The sequence below is a fragment of the Leuresthes tenuis genome, unplaced genomic scaffold (genome assembly GCF_036924035.1).
Source record: "Leuresthes tenuis unplaced genomic scaffold, fLeuTen1.0.hap1 SCAF_189, whole genome shotgun sequence".
In the NCBI taxonomy this organism is placed as follows: Eukaryota; Metazoa; Chordata; class Actinopteri; order Atheriniformes; family Atherinopsidae; genus Leuresthes; species Leuresthes tenuis.
The window spans coordinates 9,493-22,722 of NW_027325543.1; the positions used below are offsets into that span (position 1 = coordinate 9,493).

General features: G+C 41.2%; 3 non-coding genes across 3 annotated transcripts; 1 reads left to right on the plus strand and 2 right to left on the minus strand.

The window, feature by feature from the left end:
* Window positions 1–3,455: 3,455 nt before the first annotated feature.
* On the plus strand, window positions 3,456–3,569 carry LOC140287959 (U5 spliceosomal RNA). The gene has a single exon (XR_011911898.1). It is a non-coding gene; the product is annotated as a U5 spliceosomal RNA (small nuclear RNA).
* A 3,247-nt stretch (window positions 3,570–6,816) lies between these two features.
* On the minus strand, window positions 6,817–7,000 carry LOC140287957 (U2 spliceosomal RNA). The gene has a single exon (XR_011911896.1). It is a non-coding gene; the product is annotated as a U2 spliceosomal RNA (small nuclear RNA).
* A 308-nt stretch (window positions 7,001–7,308) lies between these two features.
* On the minus strand, window positions 7,309–7,422 carry LOC140287967 (U5 spliceosomal RNA). The gene has a single exon (XR_011911906.1). It is a non-coding gene; the product is annotated as a U5 spliceosomal RNA (small nuclear RNA).
* Between the last annotated feature and the right edge of the window lie 5,808 nt (window positions 7,423–13,230).

Sequence of the window (13,230 nt, forward strand, 5' to 3'; positions counted from 1 at the left end):
ACCCATTTTGCAGTAATTATGGGTGGACATTCACACCTTTTTGCATTTTAACACCTCCTCTCCCGCTTATGATCATGTGCGGTTTGATATTCGAAAATTCTCTTCCATGTTTTCTAGCAATTATTGATGGACATTCAGACCTTCTTGCAGCTGAACACCTCCGCTCCAGCTGTTGATGGTGTATAGTCGGGCTTTCGAGCCTTTTCTTCCCCGATTTTTACAAATTATGGATGGACATTCAGACCTTTTTTCAGCCGAAAACCTCCGCTCCCTCTTTTGATCATACATTGTCGGGCATTCGCACCTTTTCTTACCCGCTTTTTACAATTCATGGTCGGACTTTCACACCTTTTAGTAGCGGAACAACTCTGCTCCCGCTATTGATTGTGTACAATAGGGTATTTTAACCTTTTCTTACCTGCTTTTTGCCAATTATGGTTGGACATTCACACCGTCTTACAGCGGAACACCTCCGCTCCCTCCTTTGATGGTGTATGTTCGGGCATTCGAACCTTTTCTTACCCGCTTTTTAAAAACTATGGTCAGACATTCAAACCTTCTTGTAGCCGAACACATCCACTCCTGCTTTTGATGATGGGTATTCAAACCTACTTGTTGCCCGCTTTTCATTAATTATGGGTGGACATACACACCTTGTCGCAGCCAAACACCTCCGCTCCCTCTTAGGATCATGTATGGTTGGGCATTCGTACCTTTTCTTACCCATTTTGCAGTAATTATGGGTGGACATTCACACCTTCTTGCATTTGAACACCTCCTCTCCCGCTTATGATCATGTGCGGTTTGATATTCGAAAATTCTCTTCCATGTTTTCTAGCAATTATTGATGGACATTCAGACCTTCTTGCAGCTGAACACCTCCGCTCCAGCTGTTGATGGTGTATAGTCGGGCTTTCAAGCCTTTTCTTCCCAGATTTTTACAAAATATGGATGGACATTCAGACCTTGTTTCAGCCGAAAACCTCCGCTCCCTCTTTTGATCATACATTGTCGGGCATTCGCACCTTTTCTTACCCGCTTTTTACAAACCATGGTCGGACTTTCACACCTTTTAGTAGCGGAACAACTCTGCTCCCGCTATTGATTGTGTACAATCGGGTATTTTCACCTTTTCTTACCTGCTTTTTGCCAACTATGGTCGGACATTCACACCTTCTTACAGCGGAACACCTCCGCTCCCTCCTTTGATGGTGTATGTTCGGGCATTCGAACCTTTTCTTACCCGCTTTTTACAAACTATGGTCGGACATTCACACCTTCTTGCAGCCGAACACTTCCGCTCTACCTTTTAGTGTTCTATGGGGTATTCACACCTTTTTTTTCACCGCATTTTATAGATTATGGTTGTAAATTCTCACCCACTCTTATCCGAAGACCTCTCCTCCTGCTTTGGTTAATATATAGTCGGGCATTCAAACCTTTTCTTACCCGCTTTTTACAAATTATGGTCGAACATTCACACCTACTTGCAGCCGAACACCTCCGCTCCCGCTTTTGATGGTGTATAGTCGGGCTTTCGCACCTACTTGCAGCCGAATACTTCCGCTCCACCTTTTAGTGATGTATGGTTGGCATTTGCACCTTTTCTTACCCTTTCTTACCCTACTGATTGCTTAAGATTAAGTTGTTTTTTCTCAAATCTGTATTTCGTCATATGTCGAGAGATGCTTATTGCTGAAGAAGTTCTTCCTCATTCTACAAAGTACAACGTTGTTTATCGTTGAAACTTGATTAGACATGAATAAATATGAAGGACAAAGCAGTCTTAACTTGGTTAGAGTTAAGGAATTCGTTTTATAGGAGAATCCGAATAGAATAAAATAGAGCTTATTTTCGGATTCCTGAAGAATGAGTCTGGTTCTTTCTCATAATACAAAGTTTGTTGTTTATTGTTGAAACTTCATCAGAAGTGAAGAAATAAATGAATGCCTATCAACAAATGTGGGATCTAAACTCTAGTGCTTCCTCTAAAATAATTTCCTTTCTCAATTCAGAAATGTCTGTGTGTAAGTCACAACACCCGTGACACCAAAACGGCTTTCTTTTCTCTCTTATCTCGACACTCTGCACTGTGAGCACACACACCAAATCAGAAAGGCTTTTTTCTCTCTTTTCTACATTATGGACTGTGGGGACACAAAACCGCTCTCTCTTTTTTTTTTTGATTGTGTGCCAGGGCGTTGTCTCACGTATTAGATTATGCTTAAGATACGAATGGGTTTATCAGTCACATCAGAATCCATACATACTGATCCTCCCGTAATAAAATGGTCGGATCTTATCAAACACACTTTGTTTCTTGTGACAATCAAGTCAGCGAAACAGCGTATACACGTCAAGACACTGAATCAAGTTTGCCACAAGAACTCATAAGTTTGGCAGTATTGCTCTGCCGTCAGCAATCATACACCCATTTTATTTTCGTGAGACATGTGCAAGCACCTGTTCATCTACTGTTCTATCACTATGAATTAGTGATCTATTATCAATAAGGATACTTCTACAACTACTATCAAAGTATGTCCGGACTTCTTATGTTGTCAGTTGCTATATATGAATAAGTGGGTAGCTACTGACAAGCATTAAGCATGTCACACAGCCCAAACATATAACATTTCAGGACACACCACACAGTTAACAACCACAGTGAAGCGTGTCAAAGCCCAAACATGTAACATTCAACAGGACACTTACACAACACATTCAAATCAAACAGTCAGACAACATACAAGAACATATACCCCAGCCGGCATTGCTCCCTGCCTATTTTCGTACAGCACACTATGTGTGCGCACACCTTTATTCACAAACTCTTCAACTTATACTCTTTTACCGAAGCTGCTACAGCTCGATTGACCGAATACCCTTTGATCCTATTTCGGTGAATATGACATCTGCCTTACATATAACAGATTAGCGGTTTAGCAGTTTTAATTTAGTTTGAGTGAAGGAATTCATTTTATAGCAAAATCCGAAATCGTGAAGAACTCATGAAAGTAAGCTTATTCTCGGATTCCTGAAACTTTAGATTTGCTCTTTCTTTTACTGCAAAGTACAACGTTGTTTTTTTTGTTTAAATCTTTCTAGACATGGTAAATATTAAGGACAAAGCAGTTTTCACATAGTTTGAGTGAAGGAATTCATTTTATAGATAAAATCCCAAGAGTCTGCTGAGAAAAGAGAGTGAATGCGAAGTAGACTTTAACGCGGCTATGAGAGCGAGCCGAGTGTGGGCTAACCGGGAGAATTGCTTGAAAGAAACGCGACACTGAATGAGCGATCAGAACAAAGCCTCAATACGGGATTCTCGTGGTGTTTTTGTTGCTGCCTTGTCTTTTGCACAGAGTAAAAGACAAGGCAGCCATCGAATAGGGCCCGATTGTTCCTAATTGGTCAGCCGAGGAGCAAGGGGGGGGGGGGGGTGACGGATAATCGTACTCTGGTTTCTCTTCATAACGTACAAGTCTTTCGCCTTTTACTAAAGATTTCTGTGGAGAGCAGCACTAATGAGTTGTTTCTATTTTTGGCAGGCTTTACCTTTGCGGGTGAAGCCCTTTCTGTCTGTGCAAAAGAAATCTTCTTACTGTGCAGAGTGACTTCTCTGAGTAGAGTCGCCTTACTTGTTGCGACTGTGCCGATGTTCGAAGCTGGAGTGCAAAGTTGTTGCTTGAATGGTGCTTGCTGGAGCGTACGGGAGTGCAAAGTTATACCATTTAAAAGGGCTGAAGAGTGCTCAGTGCAGCGGGTGGGCGACACTCTGGCCACCTTGAAAACCGAGGTTACATCCACTACCAGGGGCAGCCCAAGTTCTGCCGCAAGTGTGGTGAGCATGGGCACCTGGTTGAGGCTTGTACCAAGGTGTTATGTGGGAATAGCAGAGAAATTGGGCAAACTTTTGGAGAGTGTCCAAATGGCAGGAAATGTAATCTCTGTGGAGAATTAAATCACCTCTTCAGAGATTGCCCTAAATCTTTTGCCAACAAATTAAAGACAGTAAAGCCACAGTCAAGCAAACAAAGAGAAGGACCAAAGGTGGCAGTTGGTGAACAAAGTGAAGAGGTTGACCCAATAAATTCAAACTTCCCGCCAAAAGCTTGGATTGGAAGTGAGGAGCAAAAAGGGGAGGGGCCTGTAGAGGCCTCACCACTCAGTGTTGAAGTCTGTGAGAATTCACAGGCAGAGGGTGGAGCTACGCTAAATGAGGAGGAAGAGCAGACAGGTGAGTCTAGTGAAGATACTCACCTCCCCGAAGGTCAACAGCCGAAGAGGACGGCATCTGAGCCTCTGATTCCCCAGTGGTATCAGAGAAGAGGGGAAGGGTTAGGTCCCTTTCAGACAGTTCTTCAGTGGAAGAACCTAGAGTCTTCCCCTCCGACTCACAAATGAGGTCTCCTTTTTAACTTCAGCTCTGCAATCAACCCCCTGGGACTCAAAGTTAAATGCAACATTGCGTCAGAGGCCAACACCGAGAGTCCGAAAAGGAAATATAGATCACCCTACTCACTTTTCACCTAAAGAAATGAAGGAAGAGCTAGTTTCCCAAGAAATAACCTGTGTGTAATTTGTTTTGATAACTTAGAAAAACGAAAATGACATACCTACTTTCCTTTATGCTTTTAATGGTTCTCACCTTCTCAACACTAAATGTGAGAAGTGTGAAATCAAAGACAAAAGCCCAGAGTATTTTATCCTTCTTAGACTCCATAAAATCAGATGTGTTTTTAACACAAGAATGTGGACTACCTTTTTTAAAAAACCATAGACAATGGGAGGAAATATGGCCCCATTTATCGATATGGAGTGGCTCAAATCAAAATAAAAATGATGGTGTGGCCATTCTAATTAAAAATCCGCATGTTCTGGTGAAAGGTAGCATAGTGGTGAGAGACGGACGGGCACTTTTAGCACACTTGAATTTTATGGGGCAAGACTTTAACCTCTTAAATATTTATGATTTCAATGGAAAAAATGAAAGGTATGACCTTTTAGAAGATATACAGCTTTACATGCTAGGGCAAGTACCTTTAGTTGTAGGAGGGGATTTTAACTGTATCTTGAGCAGGAAAGATAGAAAAAGAGCAGGGGTAGATTTTAAAGTGGATAAGACTTCGATTTTACTTCAGGGCATATGCAGGGATTTTAAGCTTACTGACTGTTTTAAAACCATGCATCCCAGAGAGGAGGGCTTCACCTGGTTTAGTCATGATGGCACCAGAGCCTCTCACATTGATTATTTCTTTACTAGAGATTGCCCACCCACTGATGTTAGATTAACCCCTGTTTTCTTTTCAGACCACCTTATGCTCTCCTGCACCCTTTCACCCCCTTCTGGTGTGACGGTAGGAAGTGGTCTGTGGAAACTCAACTTTTCCCTGTTGGAGGATGAAATCATAGTCAGTCAGTACAGGGAATGTTATAAAGAGTGGCAGACCCTTCAAGACCTCTACGAAACACATGCACAATGGTGGGAAATGGTGAAGGAAACAACCCAGACTTTTTTTAAACAGCAAGGTAAACGTAAAAAAAGGAAAGAGAATAGATGTATGATGGGACTACATAAACGCTTACAGCGCTACTTTAAACTAAATCAGTGTGGCATAGACTTTAAAGAAGAAATCAAAGATGTCAAAAAGGAAATGTCAGTTTTAGCAGAAATAAAGAGTAAAGGAATTTTTGTAAGAAGCAGGGAGCAGGAAATTGAGGAAGGTGAAAAAGAAAGAAAGTTATAAATAAAAAGGAGTGTATTCAAAATCTAAAAAGAGAAGATGGGTTTTTAACAAAATCCACACAAGAGATGATTGAAACTGTACATACCTTTTATAGTAACATGTACAAAGAGAAACCAGTGCACTTGGAAACATCGGCAGAAATCTTAAAATTCGTTGACAAAACCGTAAAAGAGAATGCACACTTGACACAGAATTTTACTGCTTTAGAGTTAAAAAAATGCCTAAACAGGTTTTAAGAGAAGTCGAGCTCCGGGTTTAGACGGGCTTCCTGCAGAATTCTATCTGACCTATTGGGACCTTTTATCATCAGACATTTTAGATGTTTTTAAAGATTTTGAAAAACTCGACCGACTGCCTGACAGTTTTAGAGTGGGAATAGTGACTCTACTTTATAAAAAAAATGATAAGACTGACCTAAAGAATTGGAGGCCCATCACACTTTTAAACTTTGACTGTAAACTTTTTAGCAAGGTTTTAGCGACACGGATGTCCTCTGTTTTAGAGGAGGTAATTCACCCAGACCAAGCTTGTGCCATCTCAGGGAGACAACTCACCGACAGCCTCGTACTGATTCGAGACATCATTGATTACGCTAGAGACAGAAACACCCGGCTTGTCATCTTAAATTTAGACTTTGAAAAAGCATTTGATCGGGTCTCGCATCAATATCTCTTTCAGGTGTTGCAGCCATCGAAAAGGGCCCGATTGTTCCTACTTGGTGAGCTTTGCTTGGTTGAGACGCTTGCCCCCCCACCCCCCTGCTCCTCGGCTGACCAAGTAGAAACAATCTATTCGATGGCTGCCTTGTCTTTTACTCTGTGCAAAAGACAAGGCAGCCACAAACACCACGGGAGCACCGTATTGAGGCTTTGTTCTGACCACTCATTCGGTGTCGCGTTTCTTTCAAGCAATTCTCCCGGTTAGCCCGCACTCGGCTCGCTCCCAGAGCCGTGTTAAAGTCCACTTCGCATTCACTCTCTTTTCTCAGCAGATTAAAAGAAAGTTTCATCTTGGGCTCCCTGAAACTTCCATCCTGCACCGCTGTTTGCTTTTTCACAAGAGCAGAGGAGAGCGCACCGTTCCCAGCGGCACTGCAGTACCGGGTCGAGGCTTGGAGTGAACGGAGCAAGCTTCTTTTTCAACTCCTATTCTTAAAAATCCATTTAATATGTTGTCCTCGTATAGAGGACATATTAAACTGATAAGAACAGATACTACACTTGATCTTAGCCAAAAGGCCGAGAAGCGATAACTGTCCACTGTTTCAGGTCCGAGGGCCCTTGCTGGCACAATGCGCAGTTGTAGCAGTGTTCTTTTTATGGCCATAGGTGGCCAGAGTGTCACGTTGCACCTCCGCCCACCCGCTGCACTGAGCACTCTTCAGCCCTTTTAAATGGTATAACTTTGCACTCCCGCATGCTCCAGCAAGCACCATTCAAGCAACAACTTTGCACTCCAGCTTCGAACATCGGCACAGTCACAACAAGTAAGGCGACTCTACTCAGAGAAGTCACTCTGCAAAGTAGCAAGATTTCTTTTGCACAGACAGAAAGGGCTTCACCCGCAAAGGTAAAGCCTGCCAATAATAGAAACAACTCATTAGTGCTGCTCTCCACGGAAGTCTTTAGTAAAAGGCGAAAGACTTGTATGTTATGAAGAGAAACCAGAGTACGATTATCCGTCACTGCGGGAGCAGGGCATCAGGCTAGTTGGTATAGCCACCTTCCCCATGGTGAGCTTTGCTTGGTTGAGTATTCGATGGTATTCGATGGCTGCCTTGTCTTTTACTCTATGCAAAAGACAAGGCAGCAACAAAAACACCACGAGAATCCCGTATTGAGGCTTTGTTCTGACCGCTTATTCGGTGTCGCGTTTCTTTCAAGCAATTCTCCCGGTTAGCCGACACTCGGCTCACTCCCATAGCCGTGTTAAAGTCTACTTCGCATTCACTCTCTTTTCTCTGCAGACTCTTGGGATTTTATCTATAAAATGAATTCCTTCACTCAAACTATGTTAAAACTGCTTTGTCGTTCATATTTACCATGTCTAGAAAGATTTAAACAAAAAAAACAACGTTGTACTTTGCAGTAAAAGAAAGAGCAAATCTAAAGTTTCAGGAATCCGAGAATAAGCTTACTTTCATGAGTGCTACACGATTTCGGATTTTGCTATAAAATGAATTCCTTCACTCAAACTAAATTAAAACTGCTAAACCGCTAATCTGTTACATGTAAGGCAGATGTCAAATTCACCGAAATAGGATCTAAGGGTATTCGGCCAATCGAGCTGTAGCAGCTTCGGTAAAAGAGTATAAGTTGAAGAGTTTGTGAATAAAGGTGTGCGCACACATAGTGAGCTGTAGGAAAATAGGCAGGGAGCAATGCCGGCTGGGGTATATGTTCTTGTATGTTGTCTGACTGTTTGATTTGAATGTGTTGTGTAAGTGTCCTGTTGAATGTTTGGGCTTTGACACGCTTCACTGTGGTTGTTAACTGTGTGGTGTGTCCTGAAATGTTATATGTTTGGGCTGTGTGACATGCTTAATGCTTGTCAGTAGCTACCCACTTATTCATATATAGCAACTGACAACATAAGAAGTCTGGACATACTTTGATAGTAGTTGTAGAAGTATCCTAATTGATAATAGATAAACTAATTCATAGTGATAGAACAGTAGATGAACAGGTGCCTGCACATGTCTCACGAAAATAAAATGGGTGTATGATTGCTGACGGCAGAGCAATACTGCCAAACTTATGAGTTCTTGTGGCAAACTTGATTCAGTGTCTTGACATGTATACGCTGTTTCGCTGACTTGATTGTCACAAGAAACAAAGTGTGTTTGATAAGATCCGACCATTTTATTACGGGAGGATCAGTATGTATGGATTCTGATTTGACTGATAAACCCATTCGTATCTTTAGCATAATCTAATACGTGAGACAACGCCCTGGCACACAATCAAAAAAAAAAAAGAGAGAGCGGTTTTTGTGTCCCCACAGTACATAATGTAGAAAAGAGAGAAAAAAGCCTTTCTGATTTGGTGTGTGTGCTCATAGTGCAGAGTGTAGAGAAAAGAGAGAAAAGAAAGCCGTTTTGGTGTCACGGGTGTTGTGACTTACACACACACATTTCTGAATTGAGAAAAGAAATTAATTTAGAGGAAGCAGTAGAGTTTAGATCCCACATTTGTTGATAGGCATTCATTTATTTCTTCACTTCTGATGAAGTTTCAACAATAAACAACAAACTTTGTATTATGAGAAAGAACCAGACTCATTCTTCAGGAATCCGAAAATAAGCACGAATTCGGATTCTCCTATAAAACGAATTAATTAACTCAAACCAAGTTAAGACTGCTTTGTCCTTCATATTTATTCATGTCTAATCAAGTTTCAACGATAAACAACGTTGTACTTTGTAGAATGAGAAAGAACTTCTTCAGCAATAAGCATCTCTCGACATATGACGAAATACAGATTTTGCTATAAAATTAATTTCTTCTATCAGCGTGACTTAAAACTGTTTGTCCTCCTTATTTATCCACTTCAAATCAAGTTTCAACAATTAAAAAAAAATTGTAGTTTGAGAAAGAACAACTTAATCTTCAGCAATCAGTATAAAAAGAGGGTAACAAAAGGTGCAAATGCCAACCATACATCACTAAAAGGTGGAGCGGAAGTATTCAGCTGCAAGTAGGTGTGAATGTTCGACCATAATTTGTAAAAAGTGGGTAAGAAAAGGTTCGAATGCCCGACTAAATATTAACAAAAGCGGGAGGAGAGGTCTTCGGATGAGAGTGGGTGAGAATTTCCTACCATACAAGTATGGTGGAGAGGAAGCTGTGATTGGCCGACAATAGTAAAAAGCAGGTGAGAAAAGGTGCGAATGTCAAAACATACATGATCAAAACAGGGAGCGGAGGTGTTTGGCTGCGACAAGGTGTGAATGTCCACCCATAATTAATGAAAAACGGGCAACAAGTAGGTTCGAATGCCCAACCATACATCATCAAAAGCAGGAGTGGATGTGTTCGGCTTCAAGAAGGTATGAATGTCCATCAATAATTGCTATAAAACATGAAAGAAAATTTTCGAATATCAAACCGCACATAATCATAAGCGGGAGAGGAGGTGTTCCGCTGCAAGAAGGTGTGAATATCCACCCATAATTACTGAAAAATGGGTAAGAAAAGGTGCGAATGCCCAACCATACATCATCAAAAGCAGGAGTGGATGTGTTCGGCTACAAGAAGGTTTGAATGCCCGACCATAGTTTGTAAAAAGCGGGTAAGAACAGGTTTGTATGCCCGACTGTACACAATCAAAAGAGGGAGCGGAGTTGTTCAGCTACAAGAAGGTGTGAAAGTCCGACCATGGTTTGTAAAAAGCGGGTAAGAGAAGGTTCGTATGCCCGAATATACACCATCAAATGCGGGAGCGGAGGTGTTCGGCTGTGACTAGGTGTGAATGTCCAGCCATAATTACTCACAAATGGGTAAGAAAAGGTAGTATTGCCAGACCATACATGATCAAAACAGGGAATGGAGGTGGTTCAGCTGCAAGGTGTGAATGTCTGACTAAAGTTTGTAAAAAGCGGGTAAGAAAAGGTGCGAATGCCCGACAATGTATGATCAAAAGAGGGAGCGGAGGTTTTCGGCTGAAAGAAGGTCTGAATGTCCAACCATAATTTGTAAAAACCGGGGAAGAAAAGGTTCGAAAGCCCGACTATACACCATCAAAAGCTGGAGCGGAGGTGTTCAGCTGCAAGAAGGTCTGAATGTCCATCAATAATTGCTAGAAAACATGAAAGAGAATTTTCGAATATCAAACCGCACATGATAATAAGCGGGAGAGGAGGTGTTCAGCTGCAAGAAGGTGTGAATGTCCACCCATAATTACTGAAAAATGGGTAAGAAAAGGTGCGAATTCCCTACCATACATCATCAAATGCACGAGTGGATGTGTTCGGCTACAAGAAGGTTTGAATGTCCGACCATAGTTTGTAAAAAGCGGGTAAGAAAAGGTTCGAATGCCCAAACATACACCATCAAAAGAGGGAGCGGAGGTGTTCCGCTGTAAGAAGGTGTGAATGTCCAACCATAGTTGGTAAAAAGCAGTTAAGAAAAGGTTTGAATATCCAACCGAACATAATCAAAAGCGGGAGCAGAGCTGTTCGACTGCAAGTAGGTGTGAATGTCAGATCATAATTGCTGAAAAATGTGATAGAAAAGACTAGAATGCCGGACAATACATCATCAAAAGCGGGAGAGGTGGTTTTTCGGCTGCAAGTAGGTGTGAATGTCCAGCCATAATTACTCACAAACGGGGGAAGAAAAGGTAGTATTTCCAGACCACACATGATCAAAACAGGGAATGGAGGTGGTTCAGCTGCAAGGTGTGAATGTCTGACTAAAGTTTGTAAAAACCGTGTAAGACAAGGGGCGAATTCCCGACAATGTATGATCAAAAGAGGGAGCGGAGGTTTTCGGCTGCAAGGTCTGAATGTCCAACCACAATTTGTAAAATCGGGGAAGAAAAGGCTCGAAAGCCCGACTATACACCATCAAAAACGGGAGCAGAGGTGTTCAGGTGCAAGAAGGTCTGAATGTCCGACCAAAAATTACTGAAAAATGGGTAAGAAAAGGTGCGAATGCCAAATCATACATCATCAAAAGCAGGAGCGGATGTGTTCGGCTACAAGAAGGTTTGAATGTCCAACCATAGTAAGTAATAGGCGGGTAAGAAAAGGCTCGAATGCCCGACTATATACCATCAAAAGCGGAAGCGGAGGTGTTCGGCTGCAAGAAGGTGTGAACGTCCGACCAAAGTTTGTAAAAAGCAGTTAAGAAAATGTTCGAATGTCCAACCAAACATAATCAAAAGCGGGAGCAGAGCTGTTCGACTGCAAGTAGGTGTGAATATCAGATCATAATTTGCAAAAAGCTGTTGAGAAAGGGTGAGAATGCCCGACTATACACTATCAAATGTGGGAGCGGAGGTGTTCGTCTGTGAGTAGGTGTGAATGTCCGACCATAATTGCTGAAAAATTTGTTAGAAAAGGTAAGAATGCCGGACCATATATCATCAAAAGCGGGAGAGGTTGTGTTCGGCTGCAAGTAGGTGTGAATGTCCAGCCATAATTACTCACAAACGGGTAAGAAAAGGTACTATTGCCAGACCATATATGATCAAAACAGGGAGCGGAGGTGGTTCAGCTGCAAGAAGGTTTGAATGTCCGACTAAAGTTTGTAAAAAGCGGGTAAGACAAGGTGTGAATGCCCGACAATGTATGATCAAAAGAGGAGCGGAGGTTTTCGGCTGCAAGAAGGTCTGAATTACTGAAAAATGGGTAAGAAAAGGTGCGAAAGCCCAACCGCACATGATCATAAGTGGATGAGAAGGTGTTCGACTGCAAGTAGGTGTGAATGTAAGATCATAATTTGTAAAAAGCGGGTAAGAAAAGGTAAGAATGCCCAACCATAAATTATCAAAAGCGGCAGCAGAGTTTCGGCTGGTATTTATCAATGTCTAGATAGATTTCAACAAAAAACAACGTTGTACTTTGCAGTAAAAGAAAGTGCAAATCAAAAGTTTTAGGAATCCGAGAATAAGCTTATTTTCATGAGTTCTGCACGATTTCGGATTTTATGTATAAAATGAATTCCTTCACGCAAACTAAGTTAACACTGCTTTGTCCTTCATATGTACCCATTTCTACATATATTTCAAGCATAAACTTCCTCATACTACCCTGAATGAGAAAGAGCCACACTTGTGATTAAGCCATACGCCCCTTTTGAGGAGTTCTGCATGGTTTGGGATTTTATCTATAAAATTAATTCCTTCACTCAAACTATGTTAAAACGGCTTTTACCTTCATATTTATCAATGTCTCGATAGATTTAAACAAAAAAAACAACGTTGTACTTTGCAATAAAAGAAAGAGCAAATCAAAAGTTTTAGGAATCCGAGAATAAGCTTATTTTCATGAGTTCTGCACGATTTCGGATTTTATGTATAAAATGAATTCATTCACTCAAACCAAGTTAAAACTGCTTTTTCCTTCATATTTATCAATGTCTAGATCGACTTCAACAAAGAACAACATTGTATTTTGCAGTAGAAGAAAGAGCAAAACTGAAGGATCAGGAATCCGAGAATAAGCTTCTTTTCATACGTTCTGCATGATTTGGGATTTTATGTATAAAATTAATTCCTTCACTCAAACTATGTTAAAACGGCTTTTACCTTCATATTTATCAATGTCTCGATAGATTTAAACAAAAAAACAACGTTGTACTTTGCAATAAAAGAAAGAGCAAATCAAAAGTTTTAGGAATCCGAGAATAAGCTTATTTTCATGAGTTCTGCACGATTTCGGATTTTATGTATAAAATGAATTCATTCACTCAAACCAAGTTAAAACTGCTTTTTCCTTCATATTTATCAATGTCTAGATCGACTTCAACAAAGAACA